General features: G+C 46.1%; 1 protein-coding gene across 2 annotated transcripts in view; it reads right to left on the bottom strand.

The window, feature by feature from the left end:
* The window catches only part of SQOR (sulfide quinone oxidoreductase), a 169,486-nt gene that overhangs the window by 133,389 nt on the left and 16,620 nt on the right, over nt 1-19,477 (bottom strand). The window contains exon 1 of one of the 2 annotated variants that reach the window (XM_069222529.1): nt 2,084-2,212. The exons of the other annotated variant lie outside the window; for it this stretch is intronic. The gene's annotated coding sequence lies outside the window, so the exon portion shown is untranslated. Of the gene's footprint in view, nt 1-2,083; nt 2,213-19,477 lie in introns of those variants that run through there. 2 annotated transcript variants of the gene reach the window in all.

The raw sequence follows: 19,477 nt of genomic DNA, 5'->3' as shown, positions 1-19,477 counted from the left end.
GGCGATAGGGGTATATCCCATCAAATTCCAACTCAGAATGGTTGTATGTTAGCCCCAATGCTGTTCTCCTTGTACATCTCTGACTTACCCACTCACTTATCCCAGTGAGAGGGCTTCGCCCCGATATTAGGAGGAAGGTCCATACCCTGCTTGCTTTATGCTGGTGATATAATTATATTGGATCGCACTCAAATAGGGTTAAATAATCATCTTCAGGCCTTGGGGTGTTTCACAGAAGCCCATTTTCTAAAAATAAACTGCTCCAAAAGTAAAATTGTGTGTTTTCACTGTAAAAAAAAAAGGCTCAAATACGGTAACTTCTGCTGGTCACTGGGTGCTCAGAAGCTTGAGAGGGTAAATTCTTATACATTTTTGGGTAAAATTGTCTGCGTGAACTTCAGCGACAGGGCACACATAGAACTAAACCAACGGAAAACTCTATCACAAGCTAATGGCTTGAATACCCTTTATAGGGCTACCAGCAAGAGACATTTCAAACACCTCTTAGAGGTGTACCGGGCAAAAATCCCTCCATCTTTACTTTATGGCCTAGAGCACATCGAAGTATTGAAATGGGCTTTTTTAGATAAACTAGAGGGTCGCGTTTTGAGGAAACTCTCTTCCACAAACTCTGCCCTCTCTGCAGCAACCTTAAGGCTTGAGATGGGCCTGCGAAGTGCTTTTGTTCAAGGTCTCGCTGGAGTTGTACGTTGGGTGGTTAGTATGATGAACTGTGGTGGCGACTCTTTGAGATCATTGTTAAAAAAAGAAGTCTTGGCAGGCAGCAGGTCAAAATATACCATTGGCAGGAATTTCATCTATGCCATAGATTTCCTACAGTTAGACCCTGCCTCCATTCCCACACTTTCTCAGTTACAGTTAAAAGCCATCCTCAGGCAGTTAACCTGGCTTGCTAGCCTTCGCCGGGATAAAAGGGCCTGCGCACACAGGTAGGGTTTTCAATTTGTAACCAACACCATTTTGTTGAGGAAAATGCAGCCCTACTTTAGCTGGAACCTGCCCCATGGGATCAGGCGATTCTGGCTCCTATTGCGTCAGGGGTTGCTTCCCCTCAACTCATTGAGGGCCAGGTGGTATGGTTCTTCAGCCACTTGTAATCTTTGTCATAATGGCGATCAAAACCTGAACCATGTAGTTTTTATATATCCGGCCTTGCTGTCTTCCTGCCGTAAGTGGATACGCCCTATCTGCCTCAAACTTTCATCACGCACAGCTACTGAGCTTATGTTGGCCTTTTCTGAACCACCCAATGAAATGTTTTGCTATAGAGTTTTCAACTTTTTAAAAAGTTTTTTTATCCTTATATTAAATTCAATTTTCATATTCTGTCTAAAGTTTGTTTAGGAATTATGTTTGCTTTATGCGATCAGATCCTTTTGGGGTGTAGGGGAGTGGGTGATAGTTGTATTTATAATATTGTGTTATTTATCCATTATATGTATTTATTCTTTTATGTGGACCTCTATTGAGTTCCGTATCATAATAAACTTAAACTTGAAACTTGAGTGCAGAAATTTCTCAATTCTGCACTGAGCCCCAAACTCTGCTCTCTACAAACAACTACATGTTTTTGTTCAGCAAAAAAAAAACATGCCGAGACCTCGCAGGGAAGTGGCACTCAAAATACAAAGTAGATGGCCTGCCCGCTGTTGGGTCTGAGTTTCAGAGCTGTTAGACATCAGAGGGAGCGGTTCAATCATTTATTTTATAGGGTTTCGTACAATAAGGATAGCTGATACAGGCAGCACCACCATTGCCACACTGGGTTCACACGCCCTGCACAGAGAGAAACGTTGCTTAATGCGCGATTGCTCAATTTAGTTGTTGAAACACTTCCAACTTCGCATATCAGCAACTTCAACATGTAAACAAAGGACATTGTTTCAGCTCTATAAAATAAAATAAAAAATCCAACTGCCTTCATGCGATCAAAAGCTCTGCGTTATACCACGCTCTTATTTTATCATGGAGAAGCAGCAGAAATAAACACACAGCAAGCAGCAAGCTGTACTTAAACGTCCCTATACAATGAAAATACAACTATTTCGAGTAAATAACTTACTTGCTCGGCTTTAGCCCTGGTCTCGCGGTTTCCGCGGATTTAATAGGTCAATGGGGCGCCTTGAACGGCTGTGCAGTGTGTGATTGCCACTTTTCATGTCCTCTTACAAGCAACGCACGCAGCCAGCCCCCTTCCTGTTCCTCTGCTATTGGCTGACAACATGCCCTTTGGCTGCGTTCCAAGCACTGCCCTGCTGCACGTTCGTGGAAAATAAACCCTAGACGCAGGCAAGCCAGCTTGTCTGAATTACGCAATCTTTTAACCACTTTGTACGACACTTTAACAATTCAAATGGATAATAGACGCCGACGTTACCATGCTTGCACTTTGGGCCCCGGCAGCCGACTTTGTAACTAGGGAGTCGGCTCACCATCCGGTAAATCCGGGCACGTCATTTAATCTCCTGGTGCCTAAAAAAGGAAGGTGACCATGTGTTATGTAACTGGTGCTCATGTAAAGTGTTCCAACGCCCTTGGGTGAGTTCGCGCTACAAAAAACAACGGAGAAGTGACCAGAACAAGTCCTTTAAATACTGGAAGCAGTACCTCTTAGAAAGTATTCATCACTTGGCGTGTCTTCTGGAATTTTGGCCTCCATACCAATATTTTGGATTTGCTACTAACCTAGTTTATCTGCCTTATCTCTGCCACAGGTGCAGAGCTAAATGTTGTAATGCCTGTCATATTTTTCAGATAGGGAACAAGCAGAGGCATTCATTATTTCCTGGTCCTGACAGGTGGATTTTTAGGGTGGCAGCTAGATCCCAGGATTGTTTTTTAAACTAAGCAAAACGTTTCGTTTTACTAGGTCCTGAACGTGTAGGTTACAGGGAGGCCCGAAGATAAGGTCATGAAATATATCAATACTTTATGGTCTTGTCAATTACAGGAAGCATGTCTTTGCAGTAGTGAGAAAGGTCTTTAATCCTAAGAAATTCGCTTGTCACTAGTTAAGTGTTGCTTTGAGGTACCCTTAAAACAGCCCCAGTCTCAAGGCTACCTGTGATTTTCATCCATCTTTCATGACCAGCTCATCTCTGGCTAACATCTTGTGCAGTGTGACCTACCACTCCTGTTGACAGAATGCTAAGTGTCTGCTGCATCTGTTGCGCTCAGGAGGTGGTTTGCATTCAAGTGCATGGCAGTGTGCACCGCAGAAGAGGGAAGGGTAATTTTCAGCTACGTGACATGCCTAAGTAACAATAGTGATCTGTTACAGTAGCCATTTCCTAGTCAGGCAAGGTTAGGGGCTCAGCAAAACACTATCATTGGACTAACCACTCATCAGTGACAAATGTAATGGACTTGGACAAAAGCAAAGCACCCAGACCTTGCTTGCTGCAAGTCTTGCCCTGCCAAGTGGTACCAATACAGCCCTGGGTACGCGCCTGTTTAGGATAATAGCCAATATTTATCTGAGTAAAACAAGACAAAAACGACAAAAATCCAACAAACACAAGTGAAGATACAAATTTCCAAAGATGAAATCTTAGTATAGCGCTCAGAAACACAATAGCTCCAACTGGGGCTATCACGGCGTCTTGACGGAGTCAGTTCCAACAGTCCTACATCACTTGTGAGGGAGGGAGGGCAAGCCACTGAGTTGCACAGACCCCATGTACTATACCTTACAAAATAATGAGGAAACAAAAACATTGCATGGAGTCGTGGAGGTGAGGCATCGCTGGAGCTGGTTCTTTACTACTACCGGTGAAGTGATGGGTTGGTTCCTTACTGCGAGGCAGGGGAGGTAAAGTGTTGGTTCCTTACGGTTGCAGGGGAGGTGATGTGGCGTTGATTACGAGGCATCAGGTTCTTATGGCCAAGCAGGGTCGATGAATCCAGCAGGTCAATATGCGAGGCATCGACTTTGCAGTGTCGTGATCACACCAAGGGTCCACGGGTGCTGCGGCAAAGTCAGGTGTCCCAGACATCAGGGACACAGAACTCGGGACTCACACTGTGACGGGAATTCGGAAGCACTGCGGCGGAATCGGGCCTGTATTGCAGGTCACAGTCATTGCACAAAGTGGGGACCATAGCTCCGGTGCAGGTGGCGCAGAGTCAGACTGCGGCCCCAGTTCCAAAGTTGCCCTGGAGTCGATGTGCTTGGTTTCTTCTTGGATGCACCAGAGCTTTCTTCCAAGGGTCCAGGAACTGGATTTGGCACCACTTGGTAAGTCAGGACTCCCAGCAAGAGAGCCCGGGCACTGGCAGATGAAGTCTTTGATGCCCCTGCGACTTATAACAGGAGACAAGCTCAGTTCAAGCCCTTGTAGAACCTGGGAAAGCAGGACGTAGAAAGCAAAGTCCAATCCTTTCACTCCCAGGACGGAAGCAATAGGCCAGCATAACAAAACAACAGGCAAAGTGGCAGTTCCTCTTACTGCATCTAGCTCTTCTTTCTGGCAGAATGTCCTCAGTCCAGAAGTGTTTTAGCTATGTGAAGTCTGAGATCCTGTATTTATACCAATTTCTGTCTTTGAAGTAGGCAAACTTCAAAGAGAAGTCTCTGTAGTGCACAATACCCTGTCTTACCCTGCCCTGGCCCCAGACATACCCCAGGGGGTTGGAGACTGCTCTGTGTGAGGACAGGCACAGCCATATTCAGGTGCAGGTGTTAACTCCTCCTGGTGATGGGCCATTAGGATATGCAGGGCACACCTCAGCTCTCTTTGTGTGACTGTCTAGAGTGAATGCACAAAGTCCAGTTGTCAGTCTGACCCAGACGTGTATTCCACAGACAGGCACAGGCACAGGCATAGAATGGTTAAGCAAGAAAGTGCACACTTTCTAAAAGTAGGATTTTCAAACCTACAGTTCAAAAAACAAACTTCACCAAAAGATGTATTTTTACATTGAGAGTTCAGAGACCCCAAACTCCAATCTCTATCTGCTCCCAATGGGAAATCATACTTAAAAGCTATTTCAAGGCAATCCCCATGTTACTCTATGTGGGATATAGGCCTTGCAATAGTGAGGGGGGGTGCACTTGCAAGGTCGAAATGGGAGTTTAAAACCGTCCCCACAGACATTGCAATGGCAGGTCTGAGACATGTTTACAGGGCTACTCATGTGGGTGGCATAATCACTGCTGCAGGCCCACTAGCAGCATTTGATTTACAGGACCTTGGCACACATAGTGCACTATACTAGGGACATACTAGTAAATCAAATATGCCAATCATGTATAAACCAAACGCCAATGGATTTTAGACAGAGAACATATGCACTTGAGCACTGGCTAGCATTGGTAAAGTGCCCAGAGTCCTAAAGCCAACAAACATATGTCAGGAAAATAGGAGGAAGAAGGAACAAAGTTTGGGGATAACCCTTCAATAAGGGCCAGGTTCCACAATCCCCTTTACTTAAAAGGAGTAAACATATATTTAGCAGAGGTGAAGAAATATAGGACTTAAGGGATCATTCAGGTGACATTGATAGATTTAGAACAGATAAATGGCTCTAGTTGTGAGCATGGGAAGAAATTGGCTGTGTTGTCAGACTCAATGACTTCTGAATAAGAAAGCATGGGGAGGCAATGTTCCTCTGACCATCAAAGAAGCAGGTATGTGAGTAAAGAAGTCAGTCCTTTGATTTTATTACAAGACCGGAGGCTCATATTATGCAGTCTTTTCTTGCTTTAATTTTAACAGCAGCCAAGTAAAAGAACTACATTACCCAGAAAAAACACAAACTACAACGATGACATCATAGCTGAACAACCAATAGGGTATCATACAGCAATACTAATATCTTAACTGCGAGCAACAAGTCCTCTTTTCTTGCTGCTCGCAGTCAAGATAAGTACCTTCATTATTTGTTCTATATTTTGTCTACATTAACTGTTTTCAATTATTTACATGTACTATGTTTTTATATAACAGCGCGTTTGCTATTCCTGCTTAAACGCGCGTCTTCCTTTCTCTCTGCCGCGCGTCTTTCAACGGTCGTTTTTCGGCCGTTGTAGACGCGCGCGTGCACGCGCAGCCATTCCTCACATTCCGGTCATACTTGGCATACCTTCTTGACAGGGCCCACGCCGCGCAAATATTCGGGTATTTCGAGCGTATTTTCGCTCGTTTTTTCTCCCGGCTGCCTTTCTCCACCTCATTTCAGCCGCCCTGACGCTTCGGTGTCAGTCAGCTTCTGTCTTCATTTCGGTCTCTGCCCCTATTTCCTGGTTCCTGCCCCTTCAGCCACTCCCTCCCATTTTCTTCACATTTAACCCCTGTTTCCCCAGTTTCCTACAGTTTTAGGTTTATTATCTTTATATACTTATTTTATATACTTATTTTAGTATATTTTACTGGCTTTGTCATTATGACTGAGGAAGAAGATTCCCAAGTCTTTCAAGAAAATTTAAAGTCCTTTATTAAGGACTCTGTACAACAGGCAGTATCTGTTTCCATGTCAGATATCACAAAAAATTTAGAAGCCTCCTTTTCCAAGATTATGTCTTCTTCCAAATTGCCTGTTAATAAAGGCAAGAAACGTGCGGCCACCCTCCCAGGGCCGTCCAAAGGCGTTTCCTCTGGTCCTTCCACCCGAGAGGTCTCTAAATCGGGTCCCCCTCCTTCTCCAGTGCATGTTACACAATTGAGAGACACAGATGATGACGATGATGATTCTAGTCATGATGACGATATGGATGGATCCGCAGATCCATTTTTGTGTGGGCCTCTGGAGAAAAGGCGTAAAATTTCTCCGAGTGACGGTGGTGCCGTTCTCCCTGTGTCTCATGTTTTGGTTGACCATGCCGGCGAACCCTTATTCGGCCCTTCCTTCATGGTTCATCCGAATTCAAAGGAGTGGTATCCATCTGATCATGCAGCTGATTATGTTTCTTTCTTTTTACGCCATCCCCTCGACAAAGCTACTCGCAATAAGCTTAAGTTGGAGTGTCCTCGTCCCTCACTACCAGATAACATTACGGCAACCCCAGTTATTGATCCCAACATGCTGATGTTTTTCACCAAATTTGGCAAAGATCCCAAAAAGGGCGTTGATAGAGCTTGGTCAGGTTGTCAGGACAAGCTCCTCGATTTGGTGGGTCCTCTCACCAGAATTTTTGACTTGGCGGAAGAGGCTAAGATGGACAATAGTCCTATAGATCCTGAGGTTCTTTCGAACTGGGCGCAACGCGCTATCTGCATGCTGGGGAATGCCAATACTCAGCTATCTATTGAGAGGAGGAAAAGTCTACTATTGAAGATTGATCCTAAACTGGCCTCTTTAGCCTCCAAGGATGATGGCCCGTTGGCTAAGGGCCAGTTATTCGGGGACTCTTTCATCAAAGATCTGGGGAAATATGTGTCCACCTTTGCCTCCCTGGACAAGGCCCAACTTTCTATGAAAAAGATCTTTTCATCTCGGGTTTTTGCCAGGGCCGGCAAAGGCAGGAGTCGCTTTGCCGGCCGCTCTATCAGAGGCCAATACGCCAACAGAGACTCCTACAATCAGCAATACCAGCTTGAGACCTACACGGATATAAACCAAGATTCTATCCCCGTCGATCAAGAGGCTACCTTCACAGGGGCTACGCCAACAGAGGAGACCAAACCTCCGGTAAGTGTTTCCAGTTCTGGCCTTCCTCCAGTAGGAGGCAGACTGGCTCTGTTTCTAAATTCATGGTTTTGTCTCACCTCAGATCCCTGGGTAATTCAATCCATTCAAGGGTACCTGTTAGAATTTTATCAAACCCCAATTCAATCCCGCGTTCCTCTGCCCCTAGTTTTTTCCCAAGATCAAGCCGAGCTTCTGCGCGTCGAAATCCTCTCTCTCCTTTCCAAACGCGTGATAGAACCCGTCCAGTTCGACCCTTCGGGTTTCCTCAGCACCATCTTCCTCGTCCAAAAGAAAAATCAGAAATTTCGTCTGGTGTTGAACCTAAAGGCTTTCAACAACTTTATAGTTTATCGACACTTCAAGATGGAAACTATTCTCCATCTCAGGGACATTCTGCTTCAGCACGATTGGCTGATCAGATTAGACCTTCAGGATGCCTACCTCACAGTCCCAATTCATCACTCACACAGGAAATTCCTTCAATTCCAGTGGCTAGACTCCTTTTATCAATTCAGAGTTCTTCCCTTCGGGCTTTCTTCCGCACCTTGGTGTTTCACCAAAATTCTCAAACCCGTCGCAGCCTTTCTCCGTTCTCACGGGGTTCGTCTAATCCTTTATTTAGACGACTTTTTGTTGATGGCACAGGACAAACGTCTGCTTCTAGACCATCTTCAACTTTGTCAGAACCTACTTCTCAGCCTAGGCTTTCTTATCAATGTGCAGAAGTCGGTCCCAGTTCCGACTCAAAAGTTGGAGTTTCTCGGTTTTTTAATAGACACTACTCTGTTGGTGCTGCAGCTCCCTCAACACAAAGTATCCTTAATCAAGAGAGAGATTCGTCAATCCCTAGCTCTCCCTCATATCTCCCTCAGGACTCTGGCACGTCTAGTAGGACTTTTGGCTTCTTCTATCCAAGCCATCTTCCCAGGTCCTTTACATTATCGCGCCCTTCAGCGGCTCAAGATCCGTCATCTTCACAAGGGTCTCGCTTATTCGGATCCCTTGGTCCTAGACGCCGAATCCAAGGAGGAACTTCTGTGGTGGTTGACACATCTAGATGCCTGGAACGGCAGAACTATCTTCTCTGCCGACCCAGATCTTGTATTAGAATCCGATGCAAGTCGGACTGGTTGGGGCGCAAGATGTGGTCAGTTCTCGACTGGGGGCGCATGGTCTCTGAAGGAGTCCTTCTTGCACATCAACAGTTAAGAGATGCTTGCAGGTTCCTTTGCCATCCGCACTTTTGCAAAAAACAGAGTAAGTTGCACCATCCTCCTCAGGATGGACAATTTGTCCGCGGTCAGGTATATCAACCACCTAGGCGGTACCAAATCCAAGATTCTTTCCACGTTGGCGAAGCATCTTTGGGAGTATTGTCTTCCTCGTCGGATCTCGGTCAAGGCGGTGTTTCTGCCAGGCAGGCTGAATACAGTAGCGGATTGATATTCCAGACATCTTCACGATTCCAGCGATTGGCAATTGCACCCTTCAATATTCAGGCATCTTTCTTCCATCTTTGGCGAAATGTCCATAGATCTTTTTGCTTCTCACCTCAACTCTCACCTTCCTTCCTACTTCAGTTGGAGGCCAGATCCGCAGGCTCTAGCCACAGATGCCTTCCTTCAGACTTGGCCGTCATCCCTTCTTTATGCATTTCCTCCCTTCCTTTTCATTCCCCGAGTTCTTGCTCAAGTACGCAGACAACTGTCCTCTCTGGTACTCGTAACCCCTTTCTGGCAGACCCAACCGTGGTACCCAACTCTATTGGAGTTGGCAATCGATCGACCCATCTGGCTTCCTCACTTTCCCGACCTCCTCTTGGATCCCCAAGGCCAACAACATCAGTTAGTTCTCAGCGGCTCCTTGTTCCTCATAGCCTGGAGAATTTCGGGTCGTCCTGGAGAACCCCAGGAATTTCGGAAGATGCTGCTAGACTCATCCAGCAGGCCAGGGCCCCTGGAACCTCCAAAGCCTACAGGTCCGCTTGTGCCCTTTGGAGCAGCTGGTGTCTGGACAGGAATTCAGATCCCTTTTCAGCGAATGTAGTTCTAGTGATAAATTTCCTGGCTTCTTTAGCCTCTCAAGGTAAGGCCTATCGCACTATTAACATGTACAGATCTGCCATATCTGCAGAACATCAAAGAGTCGATGGTAGGCCAATTGGGGAACATCCTCTCGTCTGCCAATTATTAAAGGGAGTAAGATACGTTGTTCCACCGTCTCCTAAATATAATGTCATGTGGGATTTCTCATCTCTTGGCCTAATAATGATTTGCTCTCTCTCAAACAGCTTTCGGCCAAGTTAACCATGCTTTTATGTCTAGTCTCTATCAAACGTGTCTCAGACGTTAAAGCGTTGGATGTTACTTCCTTTTTCTTTTCCCCCCTTGGTGTTTCTTTCCAGGTTAAGAGACGTACAAAAACTAATTTAGCTTGTGTCAATTATCCATTTTTTCCCTCTCAACCCAAACTATGTGTTGGAAATTGTTTGAAAAGTTATGTGACTCGTACTGCAGATTTGAGATCGTCCTCTGCCTCCCAACTACTTATTTCTTTTCAGAAACCACATAACCCTGTTTCTTCCCCTACTCTGGCTCATTGGGTTAAATGGGTCATGTCCCTAGCTGGCATTGATATAAGTTCCTTCGGTGCCTGTTCGGCCAGAGGTGCTATGGCCTCTCGCGCCTTTTGGGCAGGATCCTCTCTACAGGATATTCTCAAGTCTGCAGATTGGTCGAATGAAAGTACGTTTAGAACTTTTTATTGTAAACCGCTTTCTCATGTTTCAGATTCAGTCATTGCTATGCTTTGAACATGCATAATATGAGCCTCCGGTCTTGTAATAAAATTGAGATTTTCCTAGCCTTGGTGTCTGAAAGGCTAGATTTTATTAAAGACACGGAGGCGAGTATTATCCCACCACTGTTTTAACCCGCCCTGTATCTTTCTTTCAGTGCCAACTCCCTCTTCCAGTGTTGGCTCAGCATGATGCACACGAACAACACCTACCGATTTTGGATTCGCCCTGCAACGTCTATTCCTCCCAGACAGCACTCCGCTTTCGCCATTTTCAAGATTGTTGCATGGACATTGTGACTTTGGTTTCCATTTTCTATGCCATTTTGTTTGTTACTTCTCCTCTTTAGTTTCGCATCAAGAAAAGAGGACTTGTTGCTCGCAGTTAAGATATTAGTATTGCTGTATGATACCCTATTGGTTGTTCAGCTATGATGTCATCGTAGTTTGTGTTTTTTCTGGGTAATGTAGTTCTTTTACTTGGCTGCTGTTAAAATTAAAGCAAGAAAAGACTGCATAATACTCGCCTCCGTGTCTTTAATAAAATCTAGCCTTTCAGACACCAAGGCTAGGAAAATCTCAATTTAATCTCTGTTGAGAGGTAATATGCGGTTTCTGACTCCAGAGGAGCTTGGTACCCCAAAAGAGACAGTGCTTCATCAGTTTGTACATTCTGCACAGCTTTATCTTCCTATCTATCCTCATGGTATGTATGCTGTACTACAAGAATGCAAGGATCCAGACAAATTCTTCAGCCCCAAATGCATGTAGCATTGCTACCCCCTCAATGATAACATACTCATTAATGTCACATTCTATTCCTGCGGATTCGTTAACGGGTAGTCCGGTAGGGAGATCCTTGGTGACATGGGCAGCTTGTCAACAGACAAGAAGTTGAACTCCGCTCTTAAAAAGGTGTATTCTGGTGCTCGCTCTGCATTAAGAGCAGCAGTTTGGGGGCCATATACTTCCTAATCCCTGGTATCAGAATTTAAGGACTTATTAAAAGCAAAAAAAGAGTGAACGGAATGCAATGCTGTTTTGGAGGTGAGGGCGAGGCAAATTGAATTCCTTTCGGATACTTTTTTCGATGTGTGAGACCAGGTCCTTTGGCTACGGTGCTTCTACAGTTGCCAGACTTAACTTATTTCTGAGAGAATAGCATGTTTAGGATTCACAGGAATCCTCAGCTCTTCTTATGACCTTTGAGGGAACACTTCTTTTAGACAGGATTTGGAAGATAAGATATCAATATATTTTCAAGGAAAAAAACATTCCTCCTCCTTTAAGAATCTTCATCAGAATACTTATTTAGCCCTGGTGAATTAAGGAAACAATTCCTTTCATCAGCCATCAAACAACAACAACGGACATCCTTTAAAAGCCTTTGATAAAAACGTCTATTATGGATCAGTTAGGTTAAACAAGAAATTGACGTGCAATAAATCAGTGATAAACTGCCATACACTAAAAAGGTATATTTCATCTCTGGGTCAGATCGTCACAGATGGGGGTTACCTGAATGTAAGTGAATTGGAGAAATTGAGCAGGAAATGAGGAGGTGACTGCAATTCTACTTGGCATTCTGTAAAGGAGTACTACTCTGGATTGTGCCCAGTGTAACATTTGAGATTCAAATTACACACACAGATAAAGAGGGCAGGTTTGCTGAAATGGTTGGCCAATTAGACAGTGAGGTAGGGCAGTGGGAAGTTTTTAAGCTCCAAATACTAATCATGTAGAGCAGTGGTTCCCAACCTGTGGTCCGGGGACCCCTGGGGGTCCGCGAAGCCTTCTCAGGGGGTCCACGAGAGCTTAGAAAATTAAAAAATATTAACAAATGTTGACAAATTAGGTCACCAGCTTCCAGGAATAACTCAGGCGGGGGTCCCCGGATTCCAGTGATGGTTCAGTGGGGGTCCCTGGATTCCATTAATGTTAAAGTGGGGGTCCACAGAAATCAAAAGGTTGGGAACCACTGATCTACAGCGTTTCAGTAAGCTATCACTCACTCGACTTAAGGCTCACAGCCGGTGGCAACTGTGAGATGTGGACTATAATATGATATTGGATCAACACTGGGATAGATCAGTTCCTCCACCACAGGGTTTGCATTGTATACAACTTTAATATATGTTTAAGCAGTGGGCTCAACGTCTGCAACTGACCAATACATGCACGCTCTACACCCTGATTCTCCTGAGTATTCCTATTACTCTGCAGTGCATAAACTACATACCAGATTATTTTTTTAATCTCTTTTTATTGAACAATTGCTCAGTATACAGCAAATATAATGAATGAGTCCATCGTACAGTGTACATGTTAATCAGAGTAATTCTTATCATGCACATGGATGTCACAGTTATCACAAACAAACTCTTCTCAATTTGCATAGATGACAGTCCCCCCCAGGCAGAATACAAAAATGGCAGTTTAGCATCATCTCTTTCCATATTTATCTCTATCGAATTAATAGCCTAAGTAGTTGCGCCAACTACCCAACACCTTATCCTATTTCTTACAACAACCCCTGCTTTGGTAGACTACTTGCTACGGCCCCTGGCACCAATTCATGTCAGTTTCTCAATCTTCAGGACCCGCACATTGTTGCACTTAGCCACCCCTTCAGCCACAACTAGCCAAATCCTCTGGTATCTAGGCCATATCTCCTCACCTGTAATATTTAGGAGGTGCCATTTGTTTGCTAGGAGAACCTCTAGTCCAGTGACTTGGGCTATTATTCGTACCACTCTTGTCAAAAAGCACTGAATTTCTGGGCATTCCCATAGTATGTGAAAAAAGATGCCAATCTGCCTGCAAAACCTCAGACATGAAGCAGAATCACCCCTCCCCATTTAATGCAAAAGCACTCTGGAGTAGTAAGATCTATATAATATCGTAATTAGAATAAGCAAAAGCGGGCTCGTATCGCCACGTACCGAGGACTCTGTATTGCCTCGACCCAGTCATCATCATCAATATCATCAATGTCACTTTCCCATGCTTCTCTCAAAGCTGTCAATGGGTCTGGGGAGTTCTTCATTAATTTCTTGTCTATCATGGAGATAGCCTTTTCTGTCAGGGGGTCTAGTAGGAGACGGTTTTCCAGCGGTGCTGCCTCAGGCAGCTGTTCTCCCTCTAGTATATGCTGGCAGAGGGCATGTTCCAGCTGTAGGTATCTGCATTATTCAGACTCAGCTCATATTAATGTAGCAGGACTAATGCCTGTCTTCTCCATATGTCGCCAAAGTTCTCTATGCCAATCAGTGCCCACTTCAGGAAGCTCTCCAGGTTTCCAACGTCTTGCAGGAGATCGCTTTCCTACAATGAGGTCCTGCCCGTCAGTTTACCCTCCCATCCCAGATATCTAGTAGCTTTTCACCACTCTCTCACCAATGTCTGAGTGTGGGTTGGCAGGACCCGCTCTCGCACCTGTCCATAGAGAACTGGTGGGTAGCCTCTCTTCCCCATAGCTTCTCTGTCCACTTCATATGCTGGCTCAGTTCGGTCTGTGAACATCCAGTCATTAACCACCACTAGTTGGGTGGCCCAATAGTACGTAAGTATGTCGGGGACTGCCAGCTCCCCCATCATAGACACCTCTCTACAACTTACAAAGTGCTATGCATAAGCTACCCTGTCCCCTAGCAATAACCGTATCTCGTGGTGAACTTTTCTGACAAAATCTGGGAGGGACCTTAAAGGGTGTATTTTGCAGACTGTAGAGTAGGTGCAGAAGAGGTATCATTTCAAAGAGAGCTGCTCTTCCCATCAAGGATAGAAGGAGTGCTTGCCAACATGGAACATTCCTGCGGAGTCGGTCTAACTGTGGGAGGGAGTTCTTATTTAGAATTTCTCGCAGCTCTCAGGTGAAATAGATGCCAAGGTATTTAAAACCACTGAGTGCAAAAGGCGCTGTGCATCTCGATGGGAGCCGTGGGGTCCCCCGTCAGTGGGAATATTAAGGATTTGTCCCAGTTCATACGGTACCCCAGACTGGTCTCCAAATATTTAGAATATTTGTAGAATTCTATCGACTGAGAGGACGGGCTGAGTGACATCTGCATATAGGGAAATCCATTCCTCCCATCCCCCATTGACGCTACTCCCCTGTATGAGTGTGTCTCGATGGTCCTAGGGTGGCAAGAGTTAAAGCACAAACGCAAAGATCATAGGGGATTAGGGACACCTCTGCATCATGCCTTTCTATAGGTCAAAGACTCAGGACATTGCATTATTGACCGCACTTGCGCCAACGGGCCCCAGTACAGAAATTTGGCCCATCCACAGAATTTGGGTCTGAAGCCCATTTTGTTGAAAGCTGTAAAGAGATAGTTCCATTCGATGCTGTCAAACGGCATTTTGGCATCCAACAATAGAAGCACTTCCCGTTCAGTGTGTGGTGCTTTCATCATGTGTAGCATCCCACTGAAATGCCACAGGTTTAGCCAGGTTCCTCTATGGAGCCTTAAGCCTGATTGGTCTGGATGGACCACTGTGGCAATCAACCCCCCACAGTCTGGTCTCCAGAGCTTTCACTAGGACCTCGACTTCCAAATTAAGTACCAAAATGGGTCTGTACGACCTGCACTCAACCGCCGGTCTGTCTTTCTTGGCTTTAATGGCAGTCCCCTTATCCTGTGCCGCCCGGAACATATCTATCTAGCATATGCTCTGCAATGTTATCAGTCATGCATTTATATAGTTCCACCAGCAGGGCGTTGGGCCCCACCACATTCCTCAACTGCAGGTCCCATATCACCCTGGCTATTTCCTATACTGTCAGATCTTGCTCTAGAAAACCCCTATTGTCACCTGTAAGCATCAGGAGGGTGAGATCCCTCAAGAAATCAGCACAATCCTCTCGAGACTTGGTGGTCATGTTGGTGTACAGTCCCTAATAGTATGTAGCAAATGTTTCTGCTATCGTGGCACAAGTGCCCTCTTGCTGTCTCAGATCTCCAGAACCCAATTAGGCCCCTTGTCTCTTTTGTCCAACCATGCTACCAGTTTGTTAGCCTTATCACCTACATCATACAGACGGCACTGAGTCACCAAGGCGTAGGGATGCACCCTATCTTCTGCTAGTTCCCGCATCTCATGCTGCTTGAGGCGTAATTGGTGTTGGGGTTGGAGGTCGACAGTCTCCTCAGTTAAGAGACGGGTCTCTAACGAGTCAATGTCTCATTCAAGCACCTCATACTTAAGTTTACGTTCTTTCCTTTTTCCTAAATTAGGATGATGACCTTGAAGGATTCCCATAGCACACAAGCAGATTTAACAGTTCTCTTGATGTCCTCAAAGTATTGGCCCACCTGTTCCCAGGGCTCTGTCTTTTAAGTGCCAAGGGTTGGTTCTAGGAGGCAGCAAATTCTCTCTAGTTGTGGACACAGAGCATCACATCAACTGGTGAGTGGTCTGAGATGCCATGCACTTTGTGTGCTGCGTCCCCTTATTTTCCTGCATGTATCTGCTGAGTCAAGATGTGATCTAGATGAGAAAAGCTACCATGGGCTGCTGATAAACACCTAGACTGTTTTATCCTGGGGCTATGTTTGCGCCATAAATCCTCCAAGCCCACTGCCTCCATGAAGGCCCTCAGCAGGCCTGATTCACCCATGAATGCAGACTTAGTTTCTTTGTCCATATCAGGGTGAGCTACAGTATTTGTGGCTCCCCCTATTATAAGTATCGCCGGCAGCATCTCCAAGAGTAGACCCCAAGCATGGGGAAAGTTGTGTGAAGTGTGGGTGGTAAGGTACGTTCCACCCAGCTCCAAGTCTGTGCCACAGATCCGCCAAGTGGGTTACTCCATTTGTGACTGGGGATGAAGGGCACTGATTTTTGTTAAATTAGAATGCCCGTTCCTCTCTGTTGAGTAGCCAGCGAGTGCCAACAGCGCTTACCCAAATCTTTTGAATGCTCTATATTGGTTGCCTTTAAGGTGGATCTCTTGCAGGGCAACCAAGTCTGGGGCATGCCTACAGAGGTATTGAATCATTATTGCATGCTTGATTTTGCTGCCTAGTCCATTAATGTCCGCATCAGGACCTTTAGATTTAGGCTTGTTAGTGTCTCCAACGAGCAGTAAAGTGTGGACGAGGCCACTTATGTACTCACCTAGGGTCTGTAACTGTTTGATGACACTGTGCTTGAGCAAGAGTTAAAGTATAGAACAAACATGAAACAACAAAACACTTGGGCCCCACAAAGATACTCTCCTCAGCCTGCTACCCAGCACTGCAGGCTCAGAACTTGCCGAAACTGTGTCATGCAAAACAATGGGTTGGCCAGCACTGCCTTGACTAGCCTATGAAATATGTTTAAAGGATTGTCCCCTTTTTTTATAGTACTATGGATCCATAACACTGCATTGTAGATCATCACTGGCCTTGTCCCTAACCCCTATCAATCAACGCCTTGGTGTGGGGGGAAACAGGTATGTGTGGTAACCAACTGGACCTGCGTCTATGTTCTCGTAGCAGCTCTACACCAAATTCAGTCACAATACCCACTATTGGGTGTACGATGGGCCATTATCTGGAAATTATCTGGCTTGTGTTGTTCACGAGTACATCCCCCAGATGCATGTCTGCAAGATCAATGTGGCCCTTGTCTGATTCTCTGCTGCTGCGTTCTCCCCCACTCCTTCCCTGTGTCTTTTGCCCATTTTGTTATCCCGGGATTTGCCAACCCTCTAACCAGTTCCAGGCCTCCTCTGGTGTAATGATGTGCCAGGATTTGTCCTCCACTATCACCTGTAGTTGGGCCAGGTATAGCATCATCTATTCGAGTTCCTTTGCCCTGAGCACTTTCTTGAACTCTTCAAAACTGCGTAGCTGCACCTGCAAAGTGAAGTCTGGAAAAAAGTGAATCATGGCATTTGCATATTGTAAGTCACCATGAGAATATGCCGCTTGCAGGATGGCATCCCTGTCATGATAATTGAACACCCTGGCAACAATAGTCCTTGGTGGGGCACCCGGCTTTGGTGGGGGTATTGGTGTCCTATTTGCCCTTTCTATTGTAAAGTAGTTAGAGAGGCATTTGGGGCGGATATTGTTGACAATGAGGTCCTCAAGGAAAAGTGTGACACAGTGGTCTCCAGCCCTGTCGAGGACCCCCACAACCTTGATGTTGTTTCTACATGACCTCCCCATTTGGTCTACGAGTTTGGCTGCAATGGTGGAATTTTGTCTTGTAAGATATTGTACTTGGTTTTCCAGTCTCTTGGTTGTAGAGTGTATCAAATTGATATGGGATTTTTGCTGCTGTCAATTTTTTGGTAATCTTTTTAAAATCTGCTTGGAGGAAGGTAACATCTACAGTTACAGCGTCCAACTTGGGTTTTATTGTGTCCTTAAGGTCCTGAATTGCTGCCATGATAGCACTCACTGAGGGTTCTTCGGCCCAGTGGAGTTCTGCACCCAGCCCACCAGTGATGGGGGGTGCCCTGGGCACGGCATATTTGTCCATTTTTTTAGCCTGCGTTGGTGCCAGCCTTTTGTTTTTCACCACAGAACTTGTCCACGAATTTCTGAGGCACCCAGTGTATCAGCAAGCCAGGGTCCCACCACAGCAATTTCCTTGGGTTCAGGCAGTCACGGTATCAAAGGGGGTGGAAGCACTGGGCAGCTCAGCCAGATGTGAGGGCACCTTGCTCGGAACCACCACTGCCCCACAAGGCGCACTGGCATGCAATAGAGAGCACCAAAGTTCTGGCAGTGACTGGGTCTGGGCTTATTGGGGGGGGGTCTCTGCTCGAGTTTCTCAAGTATGGCCCGATGTCACTTCAGTGTGGGTCAGACCTGGGCTATAAATGACAGGGTCACGTGCAAGTGCAGAGCAAGGCTGATATCAGGGAGGTCCCCCAGCGGCAGTTCACAGGACCCAGCAGCCAGCCCAGGCCATCAGGGTCTCATCGCCTCCCCACTCCCTTTATAGTTCCCTTACACTGTCTCTAGTGGCTGCCACTTATGCACATAAATTCCTCCTCAGATGGGGTGCCCTTATAATGTGGCCTTGTCTAGCATTGCCACTGCCACACCACAGGCCCTGACGATGGTCAGGGCGGCTCGACTCCCTGCCTCTCTCAGTTCAGAGCATCCTCAATATTGTCTGGTAGGGTGTCTCAGACTCCCTCTGGGAATTTTGGGTTGCGTGCTGCGTAGCGGCTTTCTGGCAGGTGTCTCGCACGTTCTTTACTGGGGCCTCACACCCATCGGCATTTAGATCAGGCTTACATGGGTGGGCGGGGGCAAATGCATTCCCCACGGCTACCATGCTTAAGCCACAGGTTGCATTCCCCCATCTCCCTGCACTGCTCGCTACCTTGGCCTCACTGCCAGTCCTATTCTAAAGGAGGTGGAGGAGCCACCAGAGAGGAGGCAGTGCCACAGCAGCATCGGTGCCGGCTTCAGAGTCACATTCAGGCCACAGCCCTACAGGCAGTAGCGAATAGAGGAGGGAGGCAACTGCGTCCCTTATCGCTGTTTTGCAAGGCCTCTGCACCACAGGCCATGCCGCTTGAGCCTCACACCTCAGGGGCCCTGCCAGCAGCTTCCCAGATGTATGAAGCTACGGGTGCATGGAAGACCATGCCAGGAGCGTTGGTGATCTCAGCTCACATTATGAGCCTCACAACACCTAGCTGGACCGGAGATTTGGAAGCCTTAAAGGGTTTTTTATTTCTGCAGTCGCGGAGCTCTTTTAGTGTGCGGCCATCTTGACTGGTGCCTATCCATGCCCCCCCAGACTAGATATGTTTCTGCTGGGCAGGGCTGAATTCCGAGATGGCAAGTATTCACACCACAGAATGGGACACCTTTAAGGTAGTGATCCAAGGGATATGCATTAAGATTATATATGGTGGTAAGCTGGTGCTACATAGACAAATACCAGAGGAAGAAGACAGGAATAGGGAATACGTTTCTCAACCAAAACTGACAGGCTTACCATGCAGTACTAGGAAGAAATATGATGATTTGATTGGTCACCTTCAGTGTGTCTGTTACAGAGAATATACAGC

This window comes from Pleurodeles waltl, chromosome 3_1 (assembly GCF_031143425.1).
Source record: "Pleurodeles waltl isolate 20211129_DDA chromosome 3_1, aPleWal1.hap1.20221129, whole genome shotgun sequence".
Classification (NCBI taxonomy): Eukaryota; Metazoa; Chordata; class Amphibia; order Caudata; family Salamandridae; genus Pleurodeles; species Pleurodeles waltl.
This window is presented reverse-complemented; position numbering and strand designations above follow the sequence as displayed.